The sequence below is a fragment of the Ochlerotatus camptorhynchus genome, unplaced genomic scaffold (genome assembly GCF_037179485.1).
Source record: "Ochlerotatus camptorhynchus isolate MF236.1 unplaced genomic scaffold, CSIRO-AGI_Acam_v1.1 ptg000435l, whole genome shotgun sequence".
NCBI classification, from domain to species: Eukaryota; Metazoa; Arthropoda; class Insecta; order Diptera; family Culicidae; genus Ochlerotatus; species Ochlerotatus camptorhynchus.
Window position 1 is genome coordinate 213,837 of NW_027040921.1, and position 16,185 is coordinate 230,021.

A 16,185-nucleotide genomic window follows, 5' to 3' on the forward strand; every position below is an offset into this window, starting at 1 on the left:
CCTTTTCTTTAAATGGCATACCTTGTTTTCCATACCGCTGACGACATACCCGGGAGGCTGCTTCATGTAAAGGGTGTCCACGATGAAATTGCCACACACAAAATTGATTCGCAAAATTCGAGTTTTCATCCGATTGCCATCAAATTTTCAGGGATTGAGAAATAACTATTAAACTTCATTTTACCATTTTACTCGTATTTTATTTACAGTCCATACGCAAATGCCCGCACCTTGGCCTTAACCCCGGCCATAAGATTCTGCACAACCTGTGAATCAACCGTTTTTTGCATGTAAACCCATACTTTCTTCAGTTCCTCGACTGTCTTCACTACCTTAGGTCGTTTAAGAAGGTGCTGCTTCATAATTGCCCAGTACTTCTCGATGGGGCGGAGCTCCGGAGTGTTGGGAGGGTTGAACATTTTCGGCACGAAATTGACCTTATTGTCCGCATACCACTTCAGCACGTCCTTGGAGTAGTGGCATGAGGCCAAATCCGGCCAGAAGATTGTTGGGACGTTGTGGGCCTTCAGGAGAGGAAGTAGCCGCTTCTGGAGGCACTCTTTTATGTACACCTGTCCGTTCATCGTGTCCTGGGTCACGAAAGGTGCACTCCGCTTCCCGCACGTGCAGATGGCTTGCCAAACCAGGAATTTCTTCGCAAATTTGGACATCTTCTGAGTGCGGACATGCTCCGGAACGCTGAACTTATCCTTGGCCGTGAAAAACAGGTTGCCGGGGATCTGTTTGAAGTCGGCCTTCACATATGTTTCGTCGTCCATGATGCAGCATTCAACTTTCGTCAGCATGTTGAGGTACAACTTCCTGGCACGGGTTTTGGCGGACTTGTTCTGCTTCTCGTCGCGATTAGGGGCCTTTTGTACCTTGAACGTTCGAAGCCCAGCCTTAGTTTTGGCCTTCTGGACAAAACTTCGGCGTAGGTGCAGCTTCTTAGCCACATCCTTAACGGAGGCGTTCGGATTTCGGTTGAAGGCCCCAACTACACGTGTTTATATTTTGTAAAACAAAAAAGTTATTTTAAAAAATTCCCTAATTTGAGGACTACCCTGACGTTTGCAAACACCAAAAGAAGGAAATTTTTAAGAACAAAAACTTTTTCGGAGACACTTAATGTCCAAATATTGAAACAAATGTACTAGCACATTTTATATAAATTTGTCATTAGAGTGGTCCTATGAAATCCATCTATTGCAAATAACTTTTTAATTTGAAATTTATCATGAAAGTCATCTAACAGAGACTTTTAAAACTCTTTAAGACGAATGTTTTATAGCTGAATTTGTTGCCTGTATCTCTTCTAATAAAAAAGATATATCCAAATATAGTAAAAAATATGAATTAATTCAAATTGATTTTATACGAGTTTAAAAATAACATACCTCCAATTTTGTTTAATTATTGAGAATAACATACGCCCTTTCAAATGCCGTACAAAAACTTTTTTTTGTTTGCCCCAACCAGAGATATTAGCATTTGAAAAGTGCATATTTTTAGTATAAAAACGTCAATAACTCTTGATCGGCGAAAGATATTGACAAGCTTTGTGAAGCAACAATTTGCGCCTTCTTAAGATCTAAAAGTTATTTAAAGACACCTTTGCTGAAAAATTCGAAATAAGAAAACTAGAGCAAAAAACTGTTTTTTTTTTAAGAGACACCCTAACTCAATTCAAGAAAATAGCTCTAAATCGGCCAATTTAAGAGATACAAAAAAGTTATTATCAACAAAGTTGCTTGAAATTAGCTCAGCTATAACTTTGCCCAAGAATGTATACCTTAATTGATTCAAACAAATAAGTTAGATTTTTGATTTTAATGATAATAGGAACCACCCCAGAATTGTCATAAATGAGGGCCTAACTATAAGGAACAACTTTGTCGAAGAGACTTTTAGTCTAAAGTTTCAATTTCAGGCTCAAAACATATCATTCCACCTAAATCTGCATTCTGGACCACTGTGCATTGGTACTCAGTACGGAAAACAATATTGACGGAAAACAAATCAAGGAACTAAAAAACGTTGACTAATGTTGAGTAGTCCTACTTTTTATAGATATGAGCAGATCCTACGAAAATTTGGGTTATTTAAAAATAGCGTGCACTCCGCGCTGCCTTTCCCCACAAACTGAGCAATTCGTATAACGTGGGTCTATAGATCTAAAGCGAACGTAACACATGTCAATATATTCACAATAATCGTATTCAATTTCAATTTCTTCAATATATGTAGATTGACAATAATAATAACAGTATAACTTTATGTTATCAATATTATTGGCAATATTTCCTCTACATTTTTTTCTTCAATATATTGATATGCGTAACCGGCACTTTAAATCTTGGTCTATACATCATTGTCATTCGTACAATCGCTATCAGAACTGGTAAATCAAGAACAAAAGGTGGAAACCCACCTTTGCACACAGATTTCGCTTTATTTATGTGCACAAAGAGATTTTCACGTCTGGTTGCACGGCCACTGATTTCTACTCAGAGGTGTGGAGAAATTTTCTAAAAGTTGCAGGACTCAGCGCTGAGTACCTGTAGTTTTTTTTAATTTCCTATACAACTGAGTAGACGTGACGTTCTCTCTGAGTTAATCCCAGTGGCCATGTGGTTGGTGCAATAGATGTGAGCGTGTTAGTGAAATCCGAGGTACGATTCGCTGTCAAACTATTTTTTAGGTTAGTTAGAGGAAAATAATAAACAACTTTACACGGCAATGCTCCCACTAGTGTACGTGCGTTAAACGTCACTAATCTCTGAACGGTAATCGCAAAATACCCAATAATTACTATAAAAGACTCAATATTGACTACAAATTAAGCATTTTCGAGGGAAACTGGGACTACCCATTAAATAAGCAAAAAAAAAGTTCATTTATGAGTATTTGTTACTCATAAATCATTACTAACTACTCATTTTTGTAGTTGTTATTACTCATAAATGCATAAAATGTAACTCATTTAATGGGTAGTCCCAGTTTCCCTCGAATGACTACAAATTATTGTGTATTTTGGGGTTACCGTGTATAGTTTGCTACAGGAGGTTGTTATATTACATCAACAGTGAACTTGCATAAGGGCCTAATTTTCTAATTTTCAATCTTCCAACAAGAAGTTCAATAGCATTTCTTCCACGAAGTTATTATCTTTCAGGAAAATCTACAAACTTTTAATTTCATAGAACTTCCTCCAGTACTTTGAACAAACTACCTCTACGAAGGGCAGTGTCTGGCTGAAAACCTTCTTAATAAAGACAACCAAACTCTACGAAGGATACAAAAAATCCTTCAGAATGTCATATAAAACATACTCTGAAAAGGTTTACTAATTGGTGACGGGCCCAGCGTAGTGGTTAGCATCCATGTCTCTCAAGCTAATGGTCACGAGCTCAAATCTCATCCCTGGTTAAGTCATGAATGTCCTGTAATATGTTAAGGTTACTATAATGAAAAGAAAATGAAAGGCCTACTAAACTTTCTCAAAAATTACAAATATCTTCCTGGAAGTTGTTCTGAATTCTTTCAATATTTTGTGGAAATTATTGTATTAAGTTTGTAGATGTCCAGCAGGAAGCTTGTGGCACTTCCAGATTGCTCTAACCATTACTTAAAAAATATAGAAACTCATACAATTAACCTATTTAAACTAGCAGGGCGAAGAATCTAAAACCAATTTGGCACCACCGATGGAGCTGCTCTTATGAGCACCCCAAAACAAACAAACAAAAATGAGGTTCGGTTCCGATCACATTTGCGTGTCCCGAAAGGAAAATTCGAGAATCCTTTCATCATGGCTTCCGGTTTATTCCCGACCTGTCTGTTCGTCCCAGGTAATACAGCAAATTGATGCCTAAATAGAATTAAATGGAATTATGTCGACACACTTGCACCCACACCATCTAACGGACGGTAATGCCTACCGGGCCACGTGTGTACTAGGTACCATCTTCCTGTGTGTGGTCGATCCGTGTTGGTGCGTGTTGCATCTGATTGGATCGAACATAACGATGATTGTGTTGCATTAGGCACGAACCCTTGTTGAAGGATAGTTTGTTCGAGGTGCGTGCTATCGGTGGAGATATGATGAAGTTCAAGGAGCGTAGTAGGAATATATTTAGACGTTTTGTTATTGAGATGACGCACCCGGACTAAAGGTCAAACATCATCTCGATTATATTTAATTGAAGACCGTCGGAGTCTATAATTCCATCGTTACCATATCAATCCCCTTCCTCTTGGGAAAACAACGGAATCCCATTATCCTTGACCGTATTCATAACGTCGAAAGCGATTATGAAACAAGACACTTTCCAAAGTGAACAATCTACCATCGCGAGCAAAGTTTTACGATCCTGCTTTATGGATCCCACACGAGGGTCGCACCACAATCGAGTTCACATTACAGTGGCCAATTTTATGACCTTTACTCGATTTTTAAAATGACAAATCTCCAGTCTGCACCCCGATCCCGGGCGCGGGCGGGTGTCAGGACAATCCGCTTGACACTCGCCCGTCGTCAGAGATAAGGATAACACACAAAACATGAAAGGACACCACCATATTGCAGTCTCGTCATCCCGTCCCGAGGTTCGCCAAGGTTGGGGACAAGTCGTAAAAGAAAACCCCAACCAAAGAGCCGTAACACACGCATAAGCTGACGAAGAATGGGAATGGTTTTATTGAGGCGAGAATAGGTGCTGCTACTTTAGGGTAAATACAGGATAGATTTAGGTAAAGGTTGGAGTTGCTTAGCAAAAAAAAAAGAAGAAGAAGCAGAGCGAAGGTAATAAAGCGTCGTTTTATGTCCCGCTCAGCAGCGAAGACGTTGACATTGGTTCCGCTGTTCGTTTGATGTGGTTTTAATGGGTTGTATTTTTGCACAGACTTTTTGTTCGTATCCGGTGGGGATGAAACGTATTCCATGCTGTTCGAGCGAGATAAGAGCTCCTTGAAAGGTTTATGTGAATTTAGGAGTCATACTCATGGGGGGACCTATTAGGAGCATTGGTTTCTTCTTATTCTTCTTTTTAATTCTTTTATTTAACTTTGGTCTCTGTTCCGCAATCTAGTGCCAAACACCGACGGACGTCGATTGCCATCCATTGACGACAATCGAATGTGCAGGGAGGCAGCTTCCATACCTTCGTAGGATGTGCCCCTAGAGGTGCGCAGAATGCATCAGTGAGCGAGTGAAAGTCTCTCCGAAGTTCTTTTAAGGTTTCCATAGCTTTTCTGAGGTTTTTTGGGCAGTTTAGAACTTCTCTGAATCTCTCTGAAGTTCTCAGAATTTTTTAAAGTTTTTCGAGCATAACATGAAACGTAATTGAGCTTCATATTAGTAGCAGAAACACAAACAAATTTTAGGGAACCTCAGAGGAGCATTCCCATCCATGCAGCATTCCTTATTTTAAAGATATTTAAAAACATTATTCAAGTCTAAATCATGGCCTTGTCATGTGATTCGACGTGTCACATGATGAGTATTGGCCCAAATCAGACAATTGCCACTTCCCCGAGGGCTTCTGCAACAAGTGAGTACAAAATGGCCGTCAATGGACGCGGCACATGATGAATGTTGTATCTAATCAGAGTGTTGCCACTTCCTTGGAAGCTTCTAGAAACTGTTTGTGTCGTAAGATATTGTTAGCACAAGTCAGAATCAGGGCTCCCGAAATAAAGTTGCATGACTCACTTTGAATTCTGCATATGCAGGATGTATGTAGAGGTTCTTTGATATTCCGTTGGATTATAATCCACATGGACGTCTCCTCTAAATTATTACGTAATTGTGCTAACAATTCCCTTGAAATTCTCCACAGAATTCTCCTGAAGTCACAAAACCTATGGAAAATGAATTAACATTGATGTTCTCTTTAGAATTTCATAAGAAAACATTGCAGAATTCTCACCAACATGATTTAGACTGTTTTAAACTTTTTTTTTAGAGTGAATTTATTTCCTTCCAGTGTGTAGGATATGATGGTCTAATAAATGCCTACATGTTTTTGCTGTTTGCTCAAAATTTCAACAAATAAATACCATGTAATTTTTGCCAGAAAGACTATGCTTTTCTCTACTACTTCGTATGAGACGTCATTTCGTTTCCGTGCTACAATCAGTGCTGAGATTTGTCATTGTCATTGACAGACTTTTGCGCGATATTGACAAAATTGTTTGTCACATAGTCAATGATAGACTTGATCCTCAAAAAAATCTTTGTCAAAATCTCATTCATTTTTTCGTCAATGGCAAAGATTCACCTGGTAACAGAAAGGGTAATTTCTTGCATTCTGAGTCACATTATTGCTATCCAAGCTGTTCAGGACGTAGATGCTTGTTCACTTTAATGGCTCCATGTGAATGTTTTCCTCAAGACATTTAATTTCATTTTAAATTTAGCTAATAAACAAATCAGCACATGTTCGTCACTGACAAAAATGCCACTGACAATTGACATGGTTTGCCTTGACGATGACTGTTAGCTCAAACGAGTGACCAAAGCAGAATTTTGAGTATCACCGTGTATTGTCGAAATTGTGCAGCACTGGCTACAATTGATTGAAAAATTACATAGACGCCATCAATCAAATGATATTTTTCCGCTCTCAATATCACGCGTTATATTGAAACAAAATATCATGCTTGATATTGATTTTACAAGCTCCTTTGATATTGCGAGACTATTCACAGCATGCAACAATCAAGCTGAGAGTTGACTCGATACAAAAATGATTCCGTTGCACATCGTTTTCTTAGAAAGAGAAAGTCTAGTTTGCTATCCTTCTTTACTTTTCACCCATGGCAGACACGAAGCTACTGCTGCCAGCAGTGGCGAAAGTTTCGGGTTGCGTTTGTGTGCAAAGCAAAAATCATGAAATTCAAACTCACCAAGGCTTGGTTAGAATTGTAGCTGGTGAGTATCTTTAGCTTGAAATTCGTAGCTACGATATCACAGCTTGTAACATCATCCGCAGTTGCTTGCTTGTTGATTTTTGTCTACAATAATCAAGCGTGATCTTGGGCATTGTTGCAATTTGATTTTATGATATGTTCCCAACACTGGACGCCATTATGAAACCAAATTGCAACTTCCAAAATGGCCGATTATTTGTAAAAATGTGAATGATTTCCCATAGCACACAATAATGCACAGTTTTATGCAAATAGGAGAGAAGGTCGAGTTTTTCTGCTTCGTCATTTGGCGTGGAACTGCTCTTCAGTATTTTCTGAAGAATTTGCTTAGATTCATACCATAATCTCTTTCTGGTATTTTCTTATAATTGGCTCCATAACACTATTGAAAATCATCTACTGAACACTCTTTGAATTCACTCTGCAATGCTCTTCAAATATTGATAATTCATGGAATTCCCCGGAGATTTCTCCGGAAAATTCAGTTCGAGATATCCTCAGCACTCACTTTGTATTTTCTTGAATATCCTATGGAATTAGTTCAGGAAATCTTTTTTAGTTCTGCTCAGGACTCCCATAAATTCTTTAAAATGCTCATCAGAATTCCCTTGGAATTATCACCGTTAGATGCGTGCAATGTCCTTGAAATGTTCCTTGAAATTTAGATGGAATCATCCTCGGAATTCAATGCCCGTGGAATTTTCATCGGAATCACCTTGAAATGCTACTCAGTACGGAATCATTTAGTACTATTCTCAAAATTTTCAATGAATTTATTTCAGAATGCTCTTTGAATTTCCTTCCTTCACTTGGAATTCTACTCACGTCGGAAGTGTCCCAAGAATTCGCTTGCAGTGAAGTAATAAATTCTGAAAATTTGCCTTTTGCTTTATAATTTATCAGAAATGATCAGAAAGTCAATACTGGAAATATTAGCAGGACAAACGTGGTAATAAAAGCTATGCAGATCATCTTGAAGATTCGATCTTGAAGTTCTACAGGTTCGAAAAAGTATTATAAGATGTCTCTAAGTAGTGCACAATATTTCGTTCGGATTTTTGATCAGTTTCGTTAAGCCCAAAAGCATTCTGTAGAATACATAGCTATGTTGAGGGAATATCGATGGTTCTTCAAATCATCCCAAAGTTTTGATCTTCAAGTTCTACAGTGACTTGTACGATGTACCAAATTATTTTTTTAGGCCAACCCGCATCATCACATCATGTGAGGCATATAACGGTGTTAACAAAATATGTTTCATTCTCCAAATTGCCCTGGAGTTTAGATTTTGACGTTTTACAGATTCAACAAGGTATTGGTCGGTTTCTCGACTACATTTACGAACGCAAAAAGCTTTGTGGGATCATGGGGGATGTATAGTTGTAAATACAAAATATGTAGGGGCCTATAAGTTATCCTGAGGATTGAGTTTTGATGTTCAACAGAGATCATTCTCTGCTTGATCGTCATGCAGTCCAACCCGGTTTCGTCCGCTCTCTCTCTCTCTCTCTCTCTCTCTCTCTGTTGAGTATTCGTTTTCGTTCGATAGTGTTCGCGTCTCTCTTTCACGGTGTTAAGTGAAACGTGAAGCGTCCCCGAAAAAGCTGCTGTCAAACAACCGGTACGCCATTGTCGAAAATGGTGATGAACCGGAAATAGAGAAAAAGGAGAAACAACCACCCTTTTTAGTCAAGGGATTTCCGCCCGGGCTTCAGGAGAACATCAAATTCTACCATCGAGCAAAGCTTGAAGTGCACCATGCGCATGTGCACTGAAGACATCATGCTGATGTACCAGCAAGGAAGTACTACAACGTCATCGAAGAGCTGCTAAAGCGGGAGAAATGGGAATGTTTCTCTCGCGATGTCGAGGAAGACAAGCCGTTCAAGGTGGTCCTGCGTGGACTACCCGACATGGAAATCGCCACGCTGTCGGATGAGCTGAAGAAGAACGGCCTAAAGCCGTTGCAAGTCTTCAAGATGAATCGGCACGACGTCTCCCGTGACCAGTTGTATTTGGTCCACCACGAGCGAAACACAACGTGTTTGAAGGACCTGCTGTGTATTCGGGTGCTTTTCCACATCGTGGTTAAGTGGGAACGCTACCAACCTCGCCCCCGTAACGTCACCGAATGCTCAAACGCCGATCCACAATGCGCCATCTGTGGTGCAGCACATTGAGCTACCAGCAAGTTTGTCCAAAGCGTGCGGAATTCATGGAAATCCGCAAAAGGGCCTCCACGCAGTCGGGTCGAAAAAAGGTACCGGCACGCAATGAGCAGAATTACCCCGCCATTAGCCAACGGCGCCCGATTCCGATTATTCCGCCACTACCGCTCAACAACCGTTTTGCTGCTGCTGCTGCTGCATCGGTCCCGCCAACTGCTGAGGTGCCAAACGATCCGGCTAATCCGAGCCGTCAGTCCTATGCGGCAACGGTTTCGTCCCCTCCCCCGGGACTATCGTGGCGTCGAGATGATGCCCCACCATCGCATGAAAACGAAGAGCTACTCACAACAGAGGAACTCATTACCATCATGGCAGAAGCAATCATCATCAAGCGCTTCTGCAGAACCACAACCGAGCAGATTCTTGCTGCATCACGTTTCATCGACAACTATGGACCGTGAAACCATCAAGATCGCCAACTGGAACGCTTGTTCGCTCAAGAGCAAGATCATCGAGTTCGTTGACTTCCTCAACAAACAAAACATCGACATTGCCGTTATCACCGAAACCCACCTGAAACCGGAGGTAAACGTCTACCTTCCTTACTTCCGGCTTCTAAGACTTGATCGAACCAGCTCCAGGGGAGGAGGAGTGGCCATTGCTGTAACGAGAAAAATCTGCTGTCGGCTTCTGCCGAGCTTCCAGCTTAAAACCCTTCAAGGCTTTAGTGGTAGAAGTCTCCACTCCTGTCGGCCCTATCGCCATCATTGCGACCTACTGCCCCAAGCAAGTCACCATCAGGTCGGCAGTAGACCTGCGGAGGGACATCATCAAACTAACTCGACGGCGTGAAAAGTACATCAACGCTGGCGACCTGAACGCCAAACACCAGGCTTGGGGCAACAGTCGACGGAACCAAAACGGCTCCATCCTGAACGACGACCTGCAAGAGACTCGCTACACCATATTAGCGCCGGACTGTCCCACCCGGTTAAGCCGGTCTGGCGTTCACTCCACGATAGACATCTTCGCCAGCAACATGGGAGACAACATCTCGCTACCTGTGACCCATCAGGAGCTGGGTTCGGACCACTATCCGGTGGTTACCGATGTGGGCTCATCCGTCAACCGATTCCAAGCTTCCCGACGCAACTACCATCGTGTCAGCTGGGAGCAGTTCCAACACTGTGTCGACTCCACTACGGTGTCCTTCCGGAGGCGCCCGAAGACGTTGACCGGTGTCTACGTTCCATCGAGGAGGCGATATCCCGGGCCAGGGAACCAGTATCCAGATAGGTGAGCAATACTCTGAACCTTGATAGAATTACCAAAGATCTCACCAGACTTCGTAACTCCATTCGAAGGCAATACCAGCGTTCTGGTTTACGTGTCTTGAAGACCCATTGCAATCGTCTTACAAAAACCATCCAAGCCAGGATGGTGGACCTCAGAAATCAAGATTTTGCTAACAAGATCCGCTCCCTCCCAGATTGTGCAAAGCCCTTCTGAAAACTAACGAAATTCCTTAAAAATAAGCCAAGACCCATTCCACCACTGACCCCACTGGATCGTCCTGGCGACCCAGTGGTTCATCTGATAACTCCTGAAGAGAAGGCTGCCGCGACAGGTCAACACTTCGTCAGCTCCCATAATCTCGGACAAAACATCGTCAGCCCTCATGAATCTGAGGTTGCTGAAAATGTAATCAATTTTCATCAGATTAATTCTTTAAATTTGTCGAACCTCTTAACGGTATCCCTTTATGAAGAGCTCTGAGTGGGTTGGTTTATTTCCTTTAAATTCCGTTATAATTGCTTATCTTTTGACATATACACGTATTTCGTCTACTACTTGCAGACTTCATCAGTGCCAAGTACTCAACACCACTGAAGAATCCATCTTTTATTCCATTCCACAAGGAAGCATCCATCCATTCTATTCAACCTGTTCACCTCCGATATGCCGGCTCTCCCTGATGGTGGATCGTTGTCTCTGTTCGCAGATGACACATCCATCGTCGACAAGGGTAGGATCATCGGAGCTCTGAGCGCCAAACTTCAGAGAAGTCTGGACGTCCTGTCTCAATATTTCAACAGCTGGAAGATCCGTATCAACGCGGCAAAGACCCAGGTCATCATCTTTCCACACTCTAAATCTCCCAGACTTGTTCCGTCGGAGAATAATAAGATCTTCCTGAACGGCTCAGTGGTTCAATGGCCAAAGAGGTACACGGATAGAAATCTCCTTATACCTTTTGGCAAATTTCCATCCCTGATTATTCATAAAATGTATAAGTCAACTAATAAGCAGACGCCTTGCAAAAAGTTAATAAAGATCATGTGTCAAATGAAATGTATAAGCGGTCACACATACCTTTTATGCATTCTAATAGGACCTATGTGGTTTGTCTTATGGAATATATAAGGCTGATGCTTTGGCAAAAATGTATAAGTGAAACACATGAATTAAATAATTGATATTCGTTTCGTGTAGTCTAACTCGGCTTAACAGTAGACAGCAAGCTGATTTTCAGGGAGCACGTTGACAAAACCAAAACCAAGTGATAAGATCATTGTATCCACTCATCGACAGGAGGTCTACCCTGTCCCTGAAAAATAAGCTTGCTGTCTACAAACAAATCATCCTTCCAGTAATAGAATACGGGATGCCACTTTGGGAGAGTTGCGCCAAATGTCATCACCTCAAACTCCAAAGGATCCAAAACAAGATCCTTAGGATGATCCTTAACAGTCCCCTGCGGACTAGGAATTCTGAGGTCCACCGCCGGGCTGGTCTTCAGACACTGGAGTTACGGAGAGCTGACTCCATCGCAAGGTTCAGAGATTGCTGTAGGCGATCCGATCAACAGATCGTCGGGGATCTGGCACGTTAGGTTAAGTTAGGTTAAGTAGGTAGAATAACAAATTAAAACATTCAAACAACATACTTCACAAGAAGAAAGTTGAAAAACATTACACAGTAAAACACAACACGTACAACACAAAATCAAAAAGTTCACCAAAGATGAAGAGCCCTTCTGGCTAACCTCTTGCCCTGCATTAGCAGTTGTAAACCACATAACAAATCAAAATAAAGAAGAATTTACTACTACTATGTTCGACAGACTCAACAAAATGTAATATGATGTCTAGATGTATTATACGAATCTGACATCTCATCAAGTCTATGCACATCCATGAAGATGAGTGAGAACGATTTGAAATTAGGGGTTATGTGAAATTATTGAAAGAGGAAAGTCTTTTGCGCAGAGGGGTTGACAACATCGAGTGATTACTGTATTAACAAAATATGTCCCTTTATCCAAATTGTGCTGGAGTTCAGATCTTGATGATCCTATGAGTTATCAAGGTATTGTATGATGTCTCGACTAAATTGGTGAAATCAATAAAAAAAAATGAGGAGCCCCATTACATCGTGCGGAATAAGGGGGTCTCCAAATATCCTGAGGATTGGGTCTTGATGTTCTACAGGCTCAACAGAATGTTGTGTGATATCCAGATGTATTTCCATGAGGCTCCGTGGGACTTCATCACATCAAGATGTATTAACAAAATAGGCTCCATTCTTCAAATTGCCCTGGAGTTGTCCACGCTGTCTTGACTAAATTTTGACGTAGGACTACGCCTGTGATTTCTATATGGGGGTACACTTTGTGAAAACCGAAAATGAAACATGTAACAAAATTATGAAAGAGTTTGAACGTTAATAACTCAGCTGCCCCTGGACCAATTGCAATATTTTTATCACCAATCGATTAGAAATATTTCTAAGCATCTGTTTAATTTATGAATTTATCATTTTTTGAAATTTCCAAGTGAAAATTGCACGAATGTGCAACTGTTGCTATGATAATTAAAATTATCACCGATTGCCTGCGAAAAGCGATTTCCCTAACACAGATTTCAAAGTTGAATTCCATTCGGTCCCACCAAACGGTGTTTATTCAATCACCATGTGGCGAGTGGTGGTGTTCTCCAGTACACAACGAAAAGCTGCCTGCAAGCAGCGAGCTGCAGCCAACATGAGCATCCATAGAAAGAAGAAGAAGCTGCACCGCTTTTGGTCGGAATCAGTAGCTCTTCGTGAGTCGCTGTTGGCCATCTATGTCAAGCGCGTCATACTACATAAAGAGTATAATCAGAGAGGACCCCGCTCAAATTCCAATCCCCACACAAAACACAAGATCCTGCTCCAGTTAACAAATAAGATTTATTATATAAGATCACGTAGTTCTACGTCACCATTGCTTAAAACCCCATAGGGCTGTCCCTTGTAGTTTTGAAGTCAAAACAATTCGAGGAGCCCCATTACATCATGCGGAGTATGTTGTTTTAATGACACAATATTTTATAATCTCCAAGTTATACTGAGGATTGAGTCGTGATGTTCTACAGATTGGATCTTGATAATTCCACAATATTTTGAAGCTTTAGAATATCCTTCGTATGTTAGCAGTCTGCATTGACAACAATATGTCATGCATGATATAATAATTTCTCACATTGCTCTACAAACTCGAATGATCCGTTGAAACGTCATACAAGACTTCGATGATGAGCCTGTCGAGCATCAAGATCTTACAGAAATCCTTCGAATAGCGCGGTGGATGATACTCTCCAGCCACCGCTATTTCACGGGTGTCCTCCATCAGATTGAGCGGATATTATGTATTTGATAAGAACCAACCATGAACTTGTCATCTACAGGAAATCAGATCAATTGGTTGGAAAACAGTCGATAAATTAAGGTGCATGGACGACAAAATCCACCGTGGTTTTCAGGGGATTCCTATATATTCAAGATTCGGTAACCTTTTTTTTTTGATAAAACTATATATTCTTAATGATGCAATAAAATTCGAAAAAAATAGTATGGCATCAACCAGTCAATCGAAACAACGTGAAAGACGTCAGTAAGCTTCTTGATATGATATGTATAATATGATGTTGGTCCTCCAACTAAAATATTTTTTTAAATACAGGTCCACGATGCTACATGAATTCGTATAATAATTCAGGATATTGTTCAAGACTTATTTTGTCGTATAAAACATGAATATCTACACTTTCGGATATTTTGGAGTTTTCAAAATACTTTGTCATTTCATCCATAAATCTTACATGTATAGGTATATCACTAGGCTCTAATCTAAGAATGCAAACATTTAGTCGGAAAGTCGTACAATATCCCGTATAGTCTGTAGAATCGAAACATCTGAACTCCAAGATAATTTGGAGAATGCGTGGTGCGATGAGGTCCCAAGTAGCTCCATGGATTCAAATAATAAGTCAGGACATCCTACAAGACTTTGGTTGTGCCTGTAGAACATCAAGATCTAATCTTTTGGATGATTTGGAGGACTAGAGAAATTTGGTCATTTCAACTATGTATCCTATACGATATAACAATGCTACACGAGACTCTACAATCGTCAAAATTAAGTCTGAACATCGTATAAAATCTCGTTGAGTCTATGGAACATCGAGATCTGAACTTCAGGGTGATTTGGAGAATCTTTAATATTTTGTTAACACAAACATATATCTCAACTGATGTCATGAGCTCTTACAAAGCTCTTTGGAGTCGTACATTTAGTCGGGACATTGAGAAATTCTTAATTGAGTATGTAGAACTTCAAGATCAATTCTTCAGAGTGATTTGAAGGTCGTATTTCCACGTATATGCTGTTTTCGATTTCATATGGTGTCTTTCGACTCTGCGAGGTTTCTGAACACAAATCTATGGATAACATCTCCTTTTAATCTCTGTTGATCCTTTGAAGATAAAGGTCTAAATTCCAGAATAATCTGGATGGCCAAGATCATCAGAAAAAAATAGATTTCTGGTATTTAATGCTATTCTGAATTCTTACAAAAAGCATCAAAAAATTAGCCTCAAAAAAATCAGGACTGAAACGGTTAAGATTCTCTTATGAACTTCCTCTGGACTGACCGTCTCCAGCAACCGTTAGTAAATACAACTGGGTGTGGATGAGAAGTCCATTGCTCCCGTCCCTTGCGAAACTGATCTAGAGAAGTCCACTGCAGCCCCAGATAAGTTAAAAGTGCACTGGATTGATCCTCAAATCCACCAACAACATTCTACCGAACTTACCTTGAACTCATGCAGACTGTTTAAAACATTAAACACATTCCACTGCATGCCATTTCTCCTTCGGTGCACATCTAAACCAACAGGACACATCTCTCATCCTGCACACTAAACAAAACGTGACAACCGTCACCATACCGCCCGGGACATCCTGCACAAGCACCCACTTCAGGAAGCAATATATTGAAAAGCAAAATTATTATTCCATCCGTAATCTCCGTCATTTCCCGGGGCTCAGCTTCCCTTGCGTACGTGGGAGCCTCTTGTGTCGGTTGTGTCATTTGTCGGATTAAAACCGGATTTCAATAGGCTTCAAGATCGAATGTCACCCCGGACCCGTGGCCGATCCCTACCGGGTTTTCCACACATGATGATGATCCCACCCCGAAGAACCGAGACCTCAAGGATAATCCGGAATTAATGAATCTTTTTCCGCACAATATTCCTCTCATCAGCACTTGATTTCTCATTTATGCCAAGTCTCTTCAAACTTGGGATCGGCCAGGGGTGGGCCAAGGGATTGTGGAAATGCTGTGAATGCTAAAAACCGGAAACGTGTGTGCGTGTGTAGATGACAGCGGCAAACAGCTGCCTATTTTCCCTTCCACGGGGTGATCGCTTTGTGGAAAACGGAAAAACCAGTCGTGCGTAGAAACTGATGAATTTGCAAATTTTCACACAATCGTCTCGAAATTGGTTTTCCAATAAGTGTCTCTATGTGTGTGTGTGTGTGTGTTTGTATCCGGTCGGTACACCTACATGTTGGTTGAGTGGGTCGTATCGCTTCGGCGAACTCGGTTGTTGAGGCTGGGTGGTGGTCGGGTGGAAAGTTGAATGTAAATCTTGGGCTGCATGGTCCCACTATCTCTGGTCCCGCAGCGCTCACACACACAAATATTTACTTTCCAATTGGAAATTCTAATAACGTTCTCCTTTTTTTTCGTCTTTCTTC

At 41.0% G+C, this 16,185-nt stretch overlaps 1 protein-coding gene across 2 annotated transcripts in view; it reads left to right on the top strand.

Moving 5' to 3' along the window:
• Nucleotides 1-16,185, top strand: part of kek5 (kekkon 5) — a 482,945-nt gene that overhangs the window by 175,615 nt on the left and 291,145 nt on the right. The window lies entirely within an intron of this gene.